The sequence below is a fragment of the Canis lupus genome, chromosome 1 (genome assembly GCF_003254725.2).
Source record: "Canis lupus dingo isolate Sandy chromosome 1, ASM325472v2, whole genome shotgun sequence".
In the NCBI taxonomy this organism is placed as follows: domain Eukaryota; kingdom Metazoa; phylum Chordata; class Mammalia; order Carnivora; family Canidae; genus Canis; species Canis lupus.
The window spans coordinates 22,293,391-22,308,623 of NC_064243.1; the positions used below are offsets into that span (position 1 = coordinate 22,293,391).

The following is a 15,233-nucleotide window of genomic DNA, read 5'->3' on the forward strand; positions in this document are numbered from 1 at the left end:
CATAACAAAGTGTGTATGAGTGAAGGCAAGGCTCCAGTTCGAGAATGGGCAGAGGAAGTGTGTTCTAAGGGATGGTTGGAAATTTTTTTTTTCAAGAAAGCACGATTAATCCTTTTCTATTCAAGATGCCAAACGATGTCCACTGCACATCCTAGCCATATGCTCATTAGAGCAAACAAGAAGTCACAATTGAGAAGTAGATAAAGCAGGACTTTACAGGCAGAGCCAATAATGGATTGTCCCCTCTCCAACACGATCAACCAACGGGACAGCATGTTTAACAACCAGCTCTAATAAACCGGTTAAAAATATGGCTAGAAGAAGGCAGGGTAAGACTTTAACGCCTATTTTTGAGAAATGTTTCTGAAAAGTTAGAGCTAATTGCTGAACTAATTACACTTCTCTTGAATTTCTTATACACAAATGATGTGCTTCCAGATTAATTAACTTTACTTCCGAAGAACTGGGAGTGATTCCAAATTTTGACTGTCTGATTACTCCACTTCCATGGAAAATATTCCTTAAAGCTCTGCCCTTGGGCACATGATGTTAGAGGTATTTCACAGGGTAAAAGTAAAAATGCAGAAATAATTCTCTGACTTAGCAGCTCATCTTCCATACTACAGAATAGAGAAAAAAAAAAAAGAATTATTTCGGCCATCCAGAATTGATATGAAGATTCAAAAACCAACAAACTCCAACAACTATCAAAATCTGTAATTTCTAGTTCTGTTTGCTTCCAATTCTATTTTATCCAAGAGCAATAATGTTCTCTCATGACCTGGGTGCTGTATTGTTTTAAAAGACTTTATTCCTGGGTTTGTACATTTTTTTTCTTTTTTACCTCCCCAATCACATTGAAAAGTCCATGTGGTCTCTCTGCTAAACCCTCTAAATGTGAATACTGAAATCAAAAGTTCATTTCACTGCCTGGTACATAAGAAATCTATATCCTTTTGGCTCCTTCTTCTGTTACAAAATTCTGCGTTAGATTTCCTGCCCTTAAAAAAATGGAAAAACATTCTAATAAGTAATCAAGTTATAAAAGCTAGTTTTTATGAGTTTTGCTGCTTGGGGGCATATTTTGCTGCCAAAGATGCTTTATTAAAAAAAAAAAAAAGTCTTGAGATTCTGTTTTGGGAGCAAGTACAAAAGATGCTACAATGCCTATGAATTTTTGAGCCTCTGTCTTTCCAACACTCTCCATGCCCTATACCAAGTTCACAGTTACTAGATTTAATTTCAGCTGCTCAGCTAAGGGCACTATTCCCTTTCTTGATTATAAGAAAAGTTTTCCTTGCAGAGTTAGAAGAAAAAAAAAAAAAAAAAGGCCAGTTGTATCCACTGTTGGTGGGTTTTCTAAAAATGGGACCAGCGGGGAATCAATCTTTGTTTTAAGCAGAAGAGACACTCTAGCTTATTTTCAAGAGGAAAGAGAAACACATAATTAACTAGGGCAGGCCTGACCTAGGGCAGATGGCAATAGCAGCCCAGTGGAGAGCATACTGTCTTAGAAAAAGATTCCTGCTGGGCCATATCAACCCAAAGAATTAGGAGGGAAAGCTTTCTCAAAAACTGTATGAGTTTAAACTATCTTAATTTGTCTAAAAACATCCTGGAAAACACACACACACACATGCAGTGCATTGGAACTGATTGCAAAATACAAATAAAATTCAGCAGCAGGAAGAAAACGCTATAATTCTGTGATTCCATAATAACAGCAAATATTTTTGACAGTCTAGAAGGGCCAGAATTATGATAATTTTTTTATTATTTTAAAAAATATTTTATTTATTCATGAGGCAGAGAGAGAGAGGCAGAGACACAGGCAGAGGGAGAAGCAGGCTCCATACAGGGAGCCTGATGTGGGACTCGATCCCAGGACTCCAGGATCATGGCCCGGGCTGAAGGTGGTGCTAAACTGCTGAACCACCCCAGGTGTCCCAGCTAAATTTTTTAAAGTGTTTTTCAATTCCATGTTTGCAACATCTCTGAGGTACATAGTATCATTGCTCCCCTTTAAAAATAATTTTAAAAAATATCATAAGGAAGTTGTAGGATGTGCCTGACATTGTAAGTTGCTGCACACATTATTTGAGTGTGAATATAAAGCAAGAAAATGGGACCGAATTGAAAGTCCAAAAATCACTTAACATATATGGGAAAATATGTGTAATTTCAAAACATTAGGAAAAGAGGGATAATTACATCAATGTTCTTGGGACAAGTGGGTAGCCATCTGGAAAAATATTCATAAAGTCAGAGCCTGACCACAACTAATTAAGCAGGATAAATCTAATGGATAAAAGATATAAATGCAATTGTAAATAAATACATTAAGCAACTATTAGAATAAACCAAGAATTCTTGTAAAACCTTGGAATGGAGAAGGCCATTCCAATATCACACAAAATTCTGAAGCCATTAAAGACAATATTTATAAATCAAATTAAATAAGAAATTTTAAAATTTAAGAACTGTTCACCAATAAATAAATAAATAAATAAATAAATAAATAAATAAATAAATAAACTGTTCACCATAAATTAACTGCTTTACCATGTCCAGGTAAATTATGGGACAGGGTAATCAGCAGGCACTAATTAGTGTTAATTCTTACAACTAGATTCAAAATATCAAGACTGGAGGAATCTTGGAAATCACTGCCTCTTATTCATGTTCTATGGACGAAAAAATGTGGCAAGTGACCTGCTCAAAGTTACAGACCTAATTAACACTTGCATCATTCAAGGGAGGTATTTCTGCTGTTACAACACTGCCTCACGCTAGCAAAGCAAAGCAGAAGAAAGAATTTTGCAGTTGGGGTAATAAACTTTGATCTACTGGTCAAATCAGGGAAAGAATATTAATAACAGCATGTTTCAGTTTTTTTTTCTACAAGCCAGATCATTGTAGTTACTTTATATACATCAACCTATTAAATAAAGTGCTGCCATTATAATCCCATGAGGAGACAAAGTCCATTTATTCAAGGTCACAGCTTTACATGGTGGGTAACCAGGTTCCAAATTCAAGCAGTTTTATTTCCCCCTCACCTGATCTTGTTAATACTCTCTTCTCAAATATTAAAATCATAGATAAATTAATATTAGGTTCATCGCTGGGAACTACACCTGTTCCCCGCAACATACCTTTAGCTCAACATTTTTACACTTGCTTGAAGAATCTGCCCAAAATGGGGGGAGCAGGGAGTGACACAAAAATGAACTGATGATAGCATCTTTACACAGTCACAAAACTGTCCTTTAGTGAGTAATCTGATGCCAAGTTTGACAGCTTTATAATTTCCATCTGAAAAAGCTAAATTTCATGCATCATTATGGCTATGCCTTTTGCTAAAATACTGAAATATCACTGTTCTGATAATCAAATGGTTTCTCGTCAGAGCCCTCAAGTGTTGTGATGGCCACACACCCTAGTCCCTCCATGGATCATCTCAATATACAGAAACCAAGAGGTCAAGGACGTGTGAGCAGGGAGGTTCCAGATTCTACTCCAGCAACATAGTTGACGTTGGCTCTGATTGGTCAGTGCTTGTGCTTTACAGAATGTCAAACATGCGACCGTTTTCTTATGTAAGTTCAAAGATAAGTCTAAAATATAGACATCAACGCAGGAAGAGGATGGCAAGGTAGCAAAATTTTCCAACCAAATCTAAAATGAGAACATAAAACATTTCTGGATGTATGTTACAGGAAGGATTTCATGTACAAAAATGGGCGGAAAGAAAAAAAAAGGACAAAAACAGATTCCAGAGTGAAAGCGCATCTCAGTAGAAAGTGTCTTGTTTAAAAAATTATTAAATTTTTAATAAATGTTTAAAAAATTATTAAAATGGATACATTAAAATAATAATAAATAAATAGATAAAAATAAAAATAAATAAATAAATAAAATAAAACGGATACATTTTACTCGTAATGTCATGGCTCCACAACATGCCACTCAATCCCTCCAGAGATCAGACAAGCCAACTCTGAACTGCATGGTAGGTCAGAATCCCTTAGGACTGTCCCTGCATCCGTACCCTCTGGTGGGTCTATGTGCCTACTCCCAAATGAGCCATCCACTAGCTGCACACATCTCGGAGTGATCCACTTTTTGCATTGATCTTCTGCAGAGAGCTCCATCACATACACTTTCTTTTCTTTTCTTTTTTTTTTCTTTTAATATTTTACTGATTTATTTGAGAGAGGGAGAGCGTGAGACAGAGAGAGCACCATCAAGGGTGGGGCAGGGGGGGAAAGAAAGGCAAATGCCCCGCTAAGCAGGGAGCCCAACTCGGGGCTCAATCCCAGGACCCTGAGATCATGACCTGAACCAAAATCAGATGCTTAACCAACTGAACCACCCAGGCGTCCCCCCACACACTTTCGATCACAGTGACTGTTGAATTCTCATTGAAGTCCCCCACTCCATCACCACTTATTCCGGTTGCAGTTCAGCCATCTGCATCGTCCTACATCTAGCTTTCCACAAGAGACAATTAGACCAAGTGTACCAACTCCTGAAGCACCCAACCTCTGCAAGAGAGACAAAAAGAAGCATCTACCAACATATGTGTGGGGGGGAGATGGGGAGAATTAAAGCCTAATTCCTTGAAGCCCAGAGCCTCTTCATTAAACATTTCCCCCTGCATAGCACTATAGTCCATTAAGAAATCTAGCGGTACCTTTTCTTCAATGCATGCTTCCTCAGAGAAGTGAACCACGTGGAGGATCTTATTACCTGCTGGAAACTAATCAACTTCCTAAAAAGGATGACTGAAATCAATGCCATTACTTATGCCATTTGCCATTGCTTCCATTGAAGGGGCAATTTTGTTGGGTCTGTACTATGCCCTCTGATGGAAAACTAGCATTCTACATGGAACCTGAGTATTTTAACTAATCTCCCTGTTTTCGAGAAGTCGTGCTTTACCTGATCCTGGAGTCAGGTTTGCAGCCTCTTAAGTGTTTACTGCAGAGTTTCGCAGGGTCTTTTTTCCTGGGGGATCGGGGATGGACTCCCGTTGGGATCACAATATAATTTCGGGTGAGGGGCTGGGCATTGCTGCATTTGGTCATTGCTGCTTTGTATTAAGATGGTTTCCTCTGTCCTGTCAAGGAGAATTGCTGGGATCATCCATAGGTGATTGCTGCCTTTTACTATGGTTCATTTTATAGAAGTGTCAATATACACCTCTCTTTTTCAATTTCAGAGTTCCTACAGGTCAGAGGGAAGGGTTTGATGAGGAAATGCAAGCTGACTGGGCAGCTTAGTGTTCTTTGAGATGTATTGCCTTTTCCTGGTAGCACATGAGAACCATTGTTGGAAATGGCTCCCAGTACTTTCCTAGGGTCTGCTTTCAAGCTTATTCCTGTGTCCTCTCTGTCTTTCTTCCCCCAAGGGAACTGGGATGCATCTCCGTGAGTTCATTTTTCACTGACATCTTCTCAAGAAGGAGGTCAGATGTTAGCACAGATGAATACCTTTTGGACAGATCTTTTCATTGTGTTAGGCAGAAAACTGACTTTCTATAATGGCAAATTCTACTCTTGCCTTGACCAAGGAATATTTTTCTTTGTAGTTACTTCATGGAATATACTACTTATAAAGTATAAATCCTGAACCATTCATCCAGAACTCCTTATTCAAAGAGTTCTAATGACCAAAATCAGACCATCTTGTCTCATAGACATCACAGAGATACAAACATGAAGGAGGCCTGCCTTTCTCTGAGTTCCCAAGGACGGCACGTGAATAAAAGATGCAACACAATATTGCAATATATTGCAACACAATAGGTGTTCAGAGATGAAGTCTCTATATGGATCTGTTCTTTGTCTTTGTGTGAGTTCATATTCATTTGCTCCACTTCTCCTCTGTTGTGAGGAGGGATACTAATACTGATCTAAATCTTCCAGCATGGTTCTTGGCGTATGGTACAACCTCAAAACATAGTCAATGAAGGAAACAATGAACAAAATGGTGAGTTAATGTGAGAAAATGATTGCAAACTGCTTTGTAATGTGCCACACGATACTGTGGGAGTTAGGAAGCAAACTATTACGTGTGTGTGTGTTGAAAAAAACACAAGGGGACCGTATATTAGCTAAAGCAAACTGAGGATGAGTCCTTTTAAACAGAGGAGGACTTCCACATTGCGTGACGACACAGTACCCTGGGTCAGTCCCAACCAACAACTGGAAGGCCTTTAGGACGTGTAAATCTCACTTCCTCTTTTTCCCCTAATCCCAGATGCTAAGTGGAGAAACTAGAAAGCAGAAGGACTGCATGGCATGTTGATGGTCAAATAACAATGTATTACTAAAAATAAAATAAAACAAATGGAAAACTCTCCATCGATCTTCACCCCTCACCCAATTTGCATTTTTCTTAGCAAATCACTACATAACATATTGCATGCTTATTTGTTATATTATCCCACATCAATTAATAGCATACAAAGTCTTAACAGAAGTTTATCCTTCTTAAGGCAGGCAGACGACACCCGCTCAGCTAATGACACATTTCACTAACCGGGCATTCCTGTAACTCAGAGACTACGGGCAATGGGTATGAACTTCAGGGTGTTACGGAGGACCTCCTATATTCCAAGAAATGTACTAAGTGCCTTACAACTGTTCTACTGTTTACTCCTCACAATAACCCTATGAGGTTGTCACTTATTGGACAAGAAAATTGAACACAGAGAGATCAATTTCCTTGTCCAGGGTCATATAGTTTATCGGTGGTGAATCTAATTTATCCCATCTGACTTCAGAACCCATGCTTTTAAGCACCATGCTATATTATGCTAATGTTCTATAAAGGACTCGGGTTGCCTACAGAAAAATCACTCCTGGAAGATGAGTCAGTCCTGAAAAGTCCCTGCATGTTTCCTGTTCTGGCTCACCTGTGCTAGTCCCTAAATAGTAGAAAAATACTTAAAATCTGTTCCAACAATCTGCTTCCGGGAACTGGGTTAAATTTTGCATCGCAAGTAATTGACACGATTGAGACGAGCATGTGTGCAATGTGGGTGGTATTTTAATAGGCTTTTTGAGTAATGAAAAATCCTGGATATGATATATGATTTTTTTTAATCATAAGATTTACTTTCTCTTACTGAACTCATGACTAAAGGAAAAATTAGAAATGATGTTAGAAAGGAAGCAGCATTATTTAAGGCACTCGCAGAGCTATTGGGCACACTTAAATAATTTTTAATAATGTGACTATAAAAAATATAAAAATTATTTGCAGTGAAGCACTTTCCTTATGATCATAGAAATGTTTATGTTTGTGCAAAATTTTTCATTTCCAGGATATCCTCCTCCAGCTTCCATCTTTGTATTTCTCTGCCTCATATTTCACATGTGGATGCATGGATCAAACTTGCCTACAGGATATCTCACTGAGTTCTGCTTTTCTGACATCAAGTGCACACACGCATGCATGTGTGGGTGTATTTGTGTGTGTGTGTGTGTGTGTGTGTGTGTGTGTAGAATCTTCCATAAGGAGCCTTCTGCACCTAGCAGGTGAAAAAAAAAAAATCTTTATATATCCTTAAAGCCAAATCAACTTTGAATTAATTAGTAATTAGCAAAAACTGTCAAACCCTTTGCTCCCACATTACAGATAGCCATATTCTTAATACATTTAACTCTTATTTGTTCTGTTCCAGATACAGTTTTTTGGAACCCATGTGATTATGTTATACAATCTTAGACAAAGAAGTCCCATAGACCTACTGTGTACAGTTTTCAATACATGCAAACATTAAAGATTCCTTCTACCCTCTTTTCTTATCTGTCTAGGATCTATTCATAGGTCTTATTACCCATATAGTGAAGGCTCTGATATTTAATATCCCAGCCCTGACCTTACACATGAATTCTGGACTTCTGTATTGATTACCTCCCTGGCATTCCCACTTGGATGTCTCATAAGTACCTCAAGCTTAACCGAGTACAAAGTAGGATGCTTGATTTCTTCAATCTCGCTCCCCCATTAAGTCTTTCTCATCTTCGCTAACTGAACTATAAGTCAACTACATGCTCAAGCCACAAACCTAGGACTCACTCTCATTTCTTGTTTTTCCTTCATTCTTTGTATTTGGTTGCATTTCCCAGTGTGGAACATGAAAGGAAATTCCCATTCAAGTTGTTTATTGGGGGATTGCTTCATTGCAGTGGTTCTCAACTTGAGAATGCATCAGAATCACCTTCGTGGCTTGTTCAAACACTCAATACTAGACTCCAAATCCAGAATTTCCACGTAGGTCTAGGGTGGAATCTGAGAAGTTATAGTTCTAACGTGCTACCAGGTGATGTTGATGCTACTTTTCCAAAGACCATACTTGGAAAACCACTGCTGCAGGGAGAAAGAGAATGAGAGGAGATGAATGGAGAGTGGGGAAAAGCAAAAATGTGGCCTTACATGGAATGGAGAGCCACCCAATCTCTAGGTCAATCAACAGAGAGGCAACTTAAGCTCTTAGATGACCCACACTCCCAACAGCTAGAGGTGATTTACCAGCTCTCAAAGGGTACCTGGACAGGAAACAAATAGCATCTGCTCTACCCCCAAAATTGATTTCCCAATCAGCTTTTTCAGATTCACTTCCAGAATAGGTACTATATCTAACCAGTTCTCACTATATCCACTGATAGCACCCTAGGTCACTGTCTTTTCTCTGCAGAAGACACGTCCTTTCTCAACCAAAATAGCTTCTACATTTTTTTTTTTTTACAATGTTTTATACAATGTTTTATATAGGGCAAGAGCCAAATGCCTGGTATGGTCAAGCTAAGACCTTTAGGTGGACATAACTAAGCAACCTTTTAGTTAAAGAAGCCACAGGATGTAAATTCAAGGTCAATGTCTGAAACAAAAGCCCGATGAACTCACCTCTTAACCAGTCTAGTATGATGCTCCTACAATGCATTCTCCATGCGTGAGTCAGAGTAACATTTTTTTCTAATGTAAAGCAGATGTTGCCACCTCTCCATGATTCTCTGGTGTTCTTAAGAAAATCAAACTCTTATTTTAATATTTTATTTATTTACTCATGAGAGACACACAGAGAGAGGGAGAGACACAGGCAGAGGAAGAAGCAGGCTCCTCGCAGGGAGCCTGACATGGGACTCGATCCCAGGTCCCTTGGATCACACCCTGAGCCAAAAGCAGATGTCAACTGCTGAGTCACCCAGGAGTTCCTCAAACTCTTTTCCCACAGTAACAAGGCCTCAGCTTCAGACTCAAAGCTCTTGCAACTTTCTGTTACGTCTTCCTAAAGTAATTCCTTTGCCATCCCTCTAAAACTCACCATTACCTTTACCCCACAGAGATACAGATGGATGACTGCTTTGTATCCCTCAGGTCTCAGCCCAAAGTCCACCCCCTCAGAAAGACCCACATAGATCTCTCTCTCTACTTAAACTGCTCCACACCCCTGGTCCCTGTCACGTTATCCTGTTTTAGCTACTTCATAGCATCTAAGCTCTCTAAGGTTTTCCTACTTATTAATCTATGTCCTTGTTTATGTCCTTATTAATCTATGTCTCCTCGTGAGAACATGAGTTCCGCGACCTTGTTCTTTAGATCACTGCTGTGTTCCCATCACATTGAAGAGTGTTTGGCACATAGTAGGAGTGAAATAAAATATTTTTGAAACATATATGAGTAATGTACATGGTTGGAACAGGGATGATATTTTACCTCATAGCCTTCGCTCACTAGACTCATTCTTAGTTATTTTCTTCAAGGCCATGCATGGCCATTTTGGAGTAGAAAGATCTCAAGGATCAATCTTATCTTGTGACTAATCAGCATAATTCATATCTAAGATAGTTTCTTGAGGACAATGAATATATCTGTGTTTTGACAGCTGGGCCATCCATCAAAAAGACAGGCTGAGCTGATTAGTTTGACCAAAGTTACATTTAGAATGGTTCAACAAATATTGACGCCACTGAGAATTTAAGCACAGTGTAATTGTATCAGGGCCCAGATAACAGCAAATCAGAAAACCAATCTACGAAAACACAATTGGTTGAGTTTTTCTAGTTATAGAATTGCCTGCCTGGCTCATGGAGAGAGACCATTAGCATGCCAAGAAAGTCAAAGCAAAGCAAGAAATAAAACATTTATTCAGGTACGAGGGCAAACCGTGCCCAAAACGATGTCAGATCATGTAGGATTAGAATCCAGGAAAGCTTCCAGGGAAACATTCAGAAACCGACTATCTGGACAACAGAGTGCGATCACCAAGAAGACACTCCTTTAGGTGAGATTTATTCTACAGTCTTTCTTTTAAGGCAGTGGTTCTTGGTCTCCAGACCGGCAGCACCACCATCTACCTTAGCATATTACCCAGGAAGTTTTTAGAATCGTAAATAAATCAAGGCACACCCTGGACCTACTGAGAAACCCTGGGTATAGACCCCAGTGCTCTATGTTTTAACATGACCTGCAGGTGATTCTGTTGGGAGCTCAAGTTTAAGAACCTCTTTTCCAGGGCTAGAGTCAACTGCTTGGTAGTGGAAAAGAGTGAACCATATTTTAGTTGAAGGCACCTGCAATTGGAAGTACAAGGTTTGAAATGAAGTTTGAGTCTGACATCTCACTTTTAATTGGCCGGGCTACCATCAGTGAAGCGCTTGGCCCACTTCCTGCATTTTCCACGTATAAACAAAATGTGGAGCCTGACCCTCAACACTACACACACCGTTGCACAAAATGAGGGTGGAAAGCACTCCAAGAAAGTGCAGTGTTCTCGGTATGATGACTATTATTACACTTCAGAGAGGTACGTTAGATTCTGCTCTCAGCATAAATTTCTAAGCAATCATAACCTGTTTGCCAAGTGAGGATGCTTTACCTGAATTGCCTTAAATACATATTTGATAAAATTCAGCAATGTTGTCAAAAGGAGGCTGGTGGGGAGGAGCTCAGTTTCTGAGGAAACACCAATCAGCTCATCAATCTGCCTAGCTGTGCAATCATTTCCTCTAATGAGAGGTCTGTAATTGTCACTCAGGATGACTTAACATGTCACTGTTGATTAGCACAGGAGACGAAGATGTCTCAGGAGCAGAGTGAGACAAAGCACACCTTACCCAGTCTTTGCTCTCCTCGTGCCTAATTGGCCGGGTAGCTACAACCTTTATTGTGATAAATGACAACTCCAACACTCACATGCAAATCCATGTGCTTGAGTTTACTTGGATACATGTGTACACACTTCATCACTTTATTTAACAGAGAGAGAACTTTTGCTCGATGAAAAACAAAGGCGATTTATTTTCATGTATTATTGGATAGGTCATTTATTTGTATATTTTCTCATAGAAAATTAAAAAAGTTTTATAGGAACCAGAATACAGGTAAGGGGATTTCCAAGTTCTGCTTTCTAACCCCAAAAATGTGGCCTAATTCTACATAGCCAATATCTATGTTTTTTTTCCTGTGATTCCTCCACATGTCTCTTGATCTAACCAAGATAATTTGTCACTTTCTGTTAAATATATAAGTTCCATTTATGTCTTTACTCCGGTTATTTCCCTTCATAGAACCCCCTTAACCTAGTCCTTGCATTTCCTCAAATTTGACCTATCTTCTAGAATTCTCTTCAAATTGGAACTCAAGTCCCACATTCTTTTTTTTTTTTTTTTAAGATTTTATTTATTTATTCCTGAGAGACACACAGAGAGAGAGAAGCAGGCTCCATACAGAGAACCCGATGTGGGACTCTATCTGGGACCCCAGGATCACGCCCTGGGCAGAAGGCAGGTGCTCAACTGCTGAGCCACCCAGGCATCTCTCAAGTCCCACATTCTGATTTTACTTAATCTTTCCATTTTTCTAAACTTTTACACAATTTTTAAAAATATTTTATTTATTTATTCATGAGAGACCAGAGAGAGAGAGAGGCAGAGACACAGGCAGAGGGAGAAGCAGGCTCCATGCAGGGAGCCCGACGTAAACTCTTACATAATTTAACTGTTCCTGGCTTGTCATTTGTAAGATATGTTGCTTTGAATTGTTATTTAATGTTTCCATATGATCAACTCTCAAAATGCTAAGATTCTTTATGTTAGGGACTGTGTTCTATGTTTTATTGCTGTGTTCAGAATAGCATCTGCTTCATAGTAGGAATTCAATAAATATTTGTTCAATTATTGTATTTGAGGTTTAAATCAAATGTTTGGTAGGATAATAACGATTAATTTCTTACTATAATTGTTAAGAGGTCACCTTTTTTCTCTGAAATTGTCTATGGGAAAGACACAGCCAACACAATCACTGACACTGTACAATCACAGGACTTGTTTTTTTCTTTTCCTAATAATACATGCCAGTATTGGGATCCCTGGGTGGCTCAACGGTTTGGCGCCTGCCTTCAGCCCAGGGCGTGATCCTGGGGACCTGGGATTGAGTCCCATATCGGGCTCCCTGCATGGAGCCTGCTTCTCCCTCTGCCTCTCTCTCTCTCTCTCTCTCTCTCTCTCTGTCTCTCATGAATAAATAAATAAAATCTTAAAAAAAAATAAATACATGCCAGTATTATCTTGAACAACTCTACAAATTCACTGGTCACCAGAAAGGGCTTTAAACATAGTCAGTAAATCTCATTTTCTAAGAAGTAGAACCAAATTTTATTTTATTTTTATTTATTTATTTTTTAGAACCATATTTTAAAATTATTCCTTTAACAAAATATTCTTGATGGACCAGAAGAAAATTGTCTCTATAAAAACACAGTGTTCCCTAAAACCTCAAATCCCTTAAAAATCATAAAATTTCTAGATAGGACAGAGAGAGAGTGCTCATCCCAAAACAGTTAATAAACAGGGCACAGATGAATGGAGTGAGTGCCCTAATAAAAGGGATCCCACAGAGCTCTCATCTCTTCTTCCATGTTGAGGGCACAGGAAAAAGACAGCCATCTATCTATGAACCAAGGGGCAGATCCTTGCCAAACACTAAATCTGACAGTGCCTTGATTTTCGACTAGGGAGCCTCCAGGACTGTGAGAAATGTGTTTCTGTTGTCTATAAGTTTCCTGGCCTATGATATTTTGTTATAGCAGTCTGAAAAAACTGGCAAAGCCATAATTTTAGTTTCAGGGTCAAAATTTTACACTTGGAATAGGACCTTATAATATCATAACCAAAATCAAAACAAAATCTTTCTCCCAAAAATATTCAGTCACGAGATATCACCTTGTACATTTCCAATGCAGTGAAATCAGCAGGAGTTTATTATAACTTGTGATCGCAACAAACGTCTATCAGCAACATTATCCCTATTTAAAACTTCACATTTTGAAATGAAAAGAAAACAAGTGGGGAAAGCAGGGAAAAACGAGAAGGTAAATCATTTTGAAATAGTATCGCGTCCTCTATGGTGCTTTAAAATTGAGTTATTCCTCTGTTTTGGAAACAAAAGGACTTTCATATGAATTGTGTTTCTTTCAGGATTTATGAAAACATCTAGTCAGTTCTTCCTTGGCCATACGTGATATTGTATTAAATAACCCACTATTCCAACTTCATTAATCATAAAATATCCATAGAATGTTGAGTAACCTGAATTTAGTCCTCTATACCAGTGAATCAATTGTCAAAATGCTCAAAGGGCTGTTTCCTCATGAAGGAAATTTAACAAGGAAATTTAAGAAACACAATGCAAATGATTCAGTTTCATAGATTTTACAAAGGACGAAGTGTTTTAACAATGCGCAATCACACGAAAGGAATATCCAATTATATGTGTGCATTGTGATATGTAAGTGCATCTCTACAGTTGCATATAAACATATACATACACACACATAGGCTGTAAATGTGAGATATATATGTGTGTGCATGTGTGTGTGTATATATACACACATAATTTCCCAATAAAAACCTTTTTATTCTTTTTTTCTCTCAAATGTTTTAAATGCCAAAAAATAAACTAAAATAAAACCTAGTAAATGCATTGAACTAATATGATTTGGTATCTTATCTAACTATAGTAAAGAGCATATAGTTATAGGGTAAGAGATAAAAATAGTTATAGGATAAGACCACATATAGTTATAGGATAAGAGATAAAAAAAGAAACGTATTTCTTTTCCAATTTCTCAAATAACACTTTTGGTGGTTTGATTCAAAGCACTAAATTACTTTGTAAAAGAAAGTCATATAATTACACCAAACCTATTTTTCACAAACGTTTTGGTGTAGAAAGGATGCATCAGCTTGGGTGTTGTTATAGTGTTAAAAATAAAGATGTTTGGTCACACCCCATACAAGCTCTTCAGGCAATTCTTATGCATATGAAAATTTGAGAAACACTATCTGATACCAATGGTTCTCAAAGTTCAGGGAGCATTACGCTAACCCTGAGGACTTGTGAAAACACAAATTGCTAGGTCCCATCCCAAGATGATTCAGTAAGTCCAAGGATTCCCATCCCTTTCTGATTCAGTAAGTCCAGAAGGGGAGCTTCTAGCAAGTTCCCCAATATGGCTAATACTTCTGGTCAATGCATTACAACCATTGCTAAAACCTTCCTTAAGTGTCATATTTTTAAACTGGAATAAATCAGATAAACAGGACTTCAAAATATTTTCAAACCTCACTTCATAATGCATATGGCTAGCCATGCTGCCAAACTAGGAAGAACCAAGAAATACATTGAGAAATTGGGGCAGAAAACTAAAGAGAATTTCACAAAATATTATATTAACCATGGACTCTTCTAATTCCTGGGGGAAAGTATTTAAGAAGTAAAAATAGCTTTTTTTTTTTTTTTTAAATAGAAGTGAATTGGGACTCTCTAAAGAAAACAAAAAACAAAAACTAAAATAAAATCTCACTTCCGAAGAAGGGCTCTGGAGTTCGTGCCCGGGGATGCTAACCAAAAGTGGATCCATAAGCTATAAAGAGAGGAGGACACGAGGCCAAGCTCCCACCGTGAAGATTGCAAAGCCAGTGGAAGCCCGCCTGCGTGAATGCCAGGCCTCTCCCACAGTTGTAAGCTGTCGGTGGGATGCCTGTCTTCTCCAGAAGCCGCTTCATATCCACTTAAACACGTGGAATCTGGGACTTCCAGGCTAGAGCTGGGCAACCTGACTTGCCTGATCCCCTTTGTGGATCAATGTCTCCAACGGCATTGGGCAAATGTGTGCTTACCATTCGTGACAAACTGCCCAATCACCTGACCTCAGGAAG

The 15,233-nt window shown here is 38.5% G+C and overlaps 1 protein-coding gene across 5 annotated transcripts in view; it reads right to left on the minus strand.

Annotated features, from left to right (window-relative positions):
* DCC (DCC netrin 1 receptor) overlaps positions 1 to 15,233 on the minus strand; it is a 1,086,886-nt gene that overhangs the window by 624,746 nt on the left and 446,907 nt on the right. Inside the window, exon 1 of one of the 5 annotated variants that reach the window (XM_035700555.2) lies at positions 3,156 to 3,475. The exons of the other annotated variants lie outside the window; for them this stretch is intronic. The gene's annotated coding sequence lies outside the window, so the exon portion shown is untranslated. Of the gene's footprint in view, positions 1 to 3,155; positions 3,476 to 15,233 lie in introns of those variants that run through there. 5 annotated transcript variants of the gene reach the window in all.